Raw genomic sequence first — 5,228 nt, forward strand, 5'->3', positions numbered from 1 at the left:
TTACCTTTTGAAACTATGTTACAGAATAATCTCGAGTTAGAGAAAATAATCTTTAACTGTTCGACAGTAAAGTTCAAAATTATTTAGATCAAAGTTGTGGGTATTTCGCCGAAACAGTAAATTTTCTGTGTCCAGGCAGGCGAACACATGTTTTTTTATATCTATACGTATAAAACTATTTTTATGGAAAAGTTCATCAAAAGTTTTATTTGTTTTTGCTATTACAATAGCAGATACTACAAATAATAGCGTAGAAAAACTTAATCAAAAGTTGTTTTTCTAATTTCCTTGTTATGTCCATTACTGTTGTTTGCCAAAATGAAGGCACACTATAACAAATTGAAGCGTAATTTCATTCTAATAGCACTCTGTTTATATTTGAGAAACGTTTGGCTATCGGAAAATAAAAAGATTAAATGTCAAATACTTAAAGGAAGGAAATAAAGTGAAGTTAAGTTCTTGTCCGAGTCAAAAGTATAATTTCCCTGGGTCTTCATTTCGACCATTGTAGTAACGAAACGAAAGAACTTAGAATGTAATGCACTGCACCGTTACACTTGGCCATTTCGTCCCAAAAGGCCATCGAGGCAGGACAGTACTGCGTTGACCAGTTTCGCGACAAATCGCATAAGTAGGTCCCTCCTTGGGTTTTTGTTTACTAAAAAGTCAATTTCTTTGGACGGCTTTTTGCAACTAAACAATGGATTAATTTTATTGTTTATTTACACAGACGTAGTGTCTGTAGGGGTAAACCCATGATTTAAATAGTAAATGCATAGGGTAAATAGGTTTTTGTCTGTGGTGTCTTTTAGGCATAAATCTAATTTCTGTGGCCCTAATTTCCTTGTTTTCCGTGGCATAAAATGGCCTAGGAAATTATAAAAGACCATTTTTAATTCGGCGTAAAGTAAAATTTTGGGTATTTCTTTATTGGAATAAGTTTAAAATTGACATTTTAAGAAATGGGTATCATATTATATATAGAACAACTTGTTTTTAACTCTAAACTCAATCTACTGCATTTATCTTCCTTATTTGTGTAAAAAGGTCGTAATGATATAATATTTATTGCTATGTTGGCTTGCGAAGGTACACAAAAATGGGTCGAACAAAAAAAAGCAAATCACAGAAGAAAACTTAGAGAAAAAAATATTTATAATAATTTCCTTGGCTACCAAAAGTTCATGACCTTATAACTTTGTTTCTAAAACGAATTATGACACCCCTTTTAGATATATTAGCTTAGTTTTTGCTACTTAATGCAATAGGAAACTAAAAATAGTTAAAAACAAAAAATATTTCGTACCAAGGAAATTAGGCAAAATTGACCATTTATGGCGAAATACCCTTGTTTGACGATTTATCTTGTCAAGAAGATTATTATGATTGATAAACTAAAACCTTCTTGTTGGTTCAACCTGCCATTATTATTTCTATTAAATAAAAAAAACTATTGTCAATTGGTCAATGTCATCATTGCATTGCACTGATGGGATAGAAAAATAAACAAGCAAAACCTTATTTGTTACCAAACGTCATATTTATTTAAATGTTAGCAGCACTGTTTCTTGCACTGTTATGTTGGCAGGTTTGTCTCTTACAGTACCTAGTGCAAGCGAAAACCGACACTAAGGTGACGAACCTTTTCATTCTGCGACTGTACCTACACTGTAGTTACTACCGACGAGTATATTAGTAATAAGATACATTATATTATTTAGCCAATTAGTAAAGTACGTAGGTACCTATAGTAATATAATTTTCTGTTCTGTTCCGTCCTAAATTCCACTACCTAATTAATTAGCATACTTCTTACACACAATTATCTACCTGCCATGTACTTAACCCATTATAGACTGAGTTTTCTTAAAGTGTCAGATTTTTGTTTTTTTGAAATGTGTTCACAATTATGGTCTACATAATGCTATACAAGCATTAAAAAAAATATTCGATTTGTAATCTGGAAAAAAAATGCTGGTACTATATGGTACCGCTAGCCTCTTACCGTGTCAGTTGGTTAAAACATAACTTTATCATAGACTTTATAAAAGTTGGGTAAATTATATATTTTATTATTATTATAATATGTATTAATATACAAGCAAATAACAGGAGTGATATTAAATGTAAAAAAGATGTATATTGGGTAAGCAGTATTCATTTTTATCTTTGAATATTCAAAAATTTGGAATGGAGCTTGGCATTGCACGCTGCACATAGCCCCACGTTACATTTTCTATACTCTGATATTGTTCGAGAGTTGCAATTATCTTGAGTTAAAGGAGATGGAAACAATTACATACAAATCTGGGCCAAGATGTAACAAGATAAAAATTGTGTAAATTAATAGCTTAATACTTTGCAGATGTTCACTAAAAATTATGCGTGTTTTGGCTATCTGTGAGCAGAATTATTAGGGGTTTAGTTAAAGTGAGGTTATGTAACAAACAGCTGATTTCTAGTTTAGAAATCAGCTGTTATTTAGGTGAAAAAGGTATTTTTACGTTATATTTAGGCCACAAAAAACTGGACGACTACGGACGCGAGTTCTGGCGTATATGAGTCACCCAAGTCACGCAAACCGCAACCCATAGGTACACACAACGCAAGCGCGCGCGTGCCTGCAGTCGTCCAGCTTGCGGCCTAAAGGTACAAGTCCAAGATGGACTGCAGACCGCAGACTGCAACCGCAAACAGAAAATCTGTATGAAATCCCCACTGCGGCTTGCAGCTGCGGCGATTTCTGCAGACTTCATAGAGGTTTGCAGTTTGCGGCCTGAAGTCCATCTTGGATTTGTACCTTATGTGTATTTTGAAGACGACAGGAATGACAAGGTGATGGATAGGATGTTAAAAAATAATATTAAAACATTTTTCTTTACTTAATGATTTTATTCGTCTTCTATAATAATTAAAATATCATCTAAGAAACAGTTCTAAGAAACCTGCACAGGCAGGCAGGTGGTACTAAATGGTCTTGGTACCATATTATCGACATGATATGGGCGCAGCAGCCTACTGTTCGTCTACCTACAATGCAGGATCAATAATCTTTTAGTATTGCTTCCATTCCACTTCGAGAGTCGGTAATTGGATGTTGTGTCTCTGGCTGTATTTCTTCAGGGGGTATTCCTCGGGATGAAGTTGATGGTCCTGAGATCATATGGACAGCAGCTCTGTCTGCAGCCACCCAGCATGTATGACATATGCAACCATCTTCGGGTACCTGTAAAACATATTTATAATCATTAATTCTGTCATAATTATTGTGATAATTATGTTGTGTCCTGAACTTCGGGTTTAATTTTTGACTAGCAATACTAAAGAGATTTATTATTTATTTTTATGCAATGTCCTGCGATACCGATCATATTCATTAAGCTTGTAAGTAGAAATGTTCATACATGTTATTGATACTACATCTTGCTTTTTTTACTCATATTGTTAACACATCTTGCTTTTATTCTTTTGTAATGCAAAATGTAACCTGTGCCTATTTAAATAAATATTTTTTCATTTCATTTTCATGATGTGCGCAAGATTAACTAGTAACTTAAAAGAGTTAAACATAAAATAAATACAATAGGGCAAAACCTTTTAAGATTTATTTGAAATGCTTTAAAAACACAAAGTGAACTTACAGCTCGAGGTATAGGTAATCCACTCTCGTATAACATTATATATTCTCAGTTCTCGATGGGAGTTAGTGTGGAGTAAATAAGTAACTCGTGCTGAAGCAAGAGGACGTCCACAGCGAAGACAAACATTATGGTGGCCAAGTTGTCTTTCTTCATCATTATATCGGCTTTAAGCCAAGTCCCAGCATGCTTGGCAAACATAGTCACTATTATTAACCTAAAAAAGATAAACAGTATTATTAAAATGTCAGTAGTTTACAGTTAATAAAATCACTAAGTACAATGGTTTACTACTGTATCCAATAGCACGTTACTGAAAAGTGTTGACTTATTGCAAAAATAGTAGTTATTCATTTAATCAATTTCTTTAACAACTGACAGCAATTATTTTGTACTAGAATACATTTTAATAATATTCAGTAAAATGTAAACAGATAACCATCAGCATTCAAATAAATGTATTGTATTTTCAAAGTATAGTAGCATTAGTAGCGATGGAAAACTTCGAGTTGGTGAGTTAGGTTATGATTTGTTTATTGAACTTACAGTCTGAGGTGCAAGCCATTGTTGAATCACATGCAGAGTAGACTCATCGTTTAGGGATCGTCTGCCTAGTGCATTGCAGCGACTAGTGTCTATTCCACAATTTACACAGCGATCCATAGCGTCAATATCCAGTTCTTAAGCCGGTAGTAAAGTCCAAAGTAAACATTCCAAGTCAGACGTGTAAGCAAGATCCAGAGTCCAGGTTGAAAGCAGGGGTCGTTCAGGCAATGCATGTAGGGTCAAAATCCGTAAAACAAAGCAGTGGTCGGCGAAAAAACAAAAAGATAGGAGGAAAAGCACTCGAAACGCACACGCACGAAACGAAAAATACGAAACGAGTGATCCATAGAGAAATAGACAGGCAGCTGTCAGTTTCAGTGCACAGACTAAATCAGATTTTTTAAAGTATCGATTTAAATTAAAAATCGATTATTAAACTAAATGTTTTTTTTTTATTCATTTAATAAATGTTTTATGAGCTAAAATAATTCAATATATTTATAGCAACAACGCAATTAGTTATTTTGTTTACGTAATTCGCCTAAAATAAAGCAAGCGTGCCTTTTTTATTTTATTGTGTGATCTCATTTACATAAATCGATACTTCTTTAATCGATTTACTAGTAAATGCTTAAAAATCTTGTTTTTCTTATTACACAGTTTCCAGAAAGAAAAATAGGCTGATTTTTTGTAGTTTAGTATGGAAAAATATGACCATTTTTTTAGACCATATATCAACTAGTTACATTTAGGGCCCAAAAGTTTCAGTCTCCTTTCTGCTTCGTCTTGGGACCTTCATCGTCCTCCAAAACTGCCAATGTTTGTGAAAGTTACATCTAAAATAAATAAAAACCCATGCTTTTGTAAAGTATAGGAAACTATTTTACTTTATCTTCCTGTATGCCATATATACCATATATACCATTGAATATATCACATAATTCCCAATAAATACAGTAAAAACTAAAAATCATAAAATAATTAAAAAGACACGGTAAGCGGCTAGCGGTACCGTATGGTACCAGTAATTTTGACATACAATAT

At 33.3% G+C, this 5,228-nt stretch overlaps 1 long non-coding RNA gene across 1 annotated transcript; it reads right to left on the reverse strand.

The window, feature by feature from the left end:
• Positions 1-3,109: 3,109 nt before the first annotated feature.
• On the reverse strand, positions 3,110-4,957 carry LOC114352072 (uncharacterized). The gene is made up of 3 exons (XR_003655832.1): positions 4,185-4,957; positions 3,642-3,855; positions 3,110-3,226 (listed from the first exon to the last, which is right to left on the reverse strand). It is a non-coding gene; the product is annotated as an uncharacterized LOC114352072 (long non-coding RNA).
• Between the last annotated feature and the right edge of the window lie 271 nt (positions 4,958-5,228).

This window comes from Ostrinia furnacalis, unplaced genomic scaffold (assembly GCF_004193835.3).
Source record: "Ostrinia furnacalis isolate ACB-3 unplaced genomic scaffold, ASM419383v2 OfSCF1245, whole genome shotgun sequence".
In the NCBI taxonomy this organism is placed as follows: domain Eukaryota; kingdom Metazoa; phylum Arthropoda; class Insecta; order Lepidoptera; family Crambidae; genus Ostrinia; species Ostrinia furnacalis.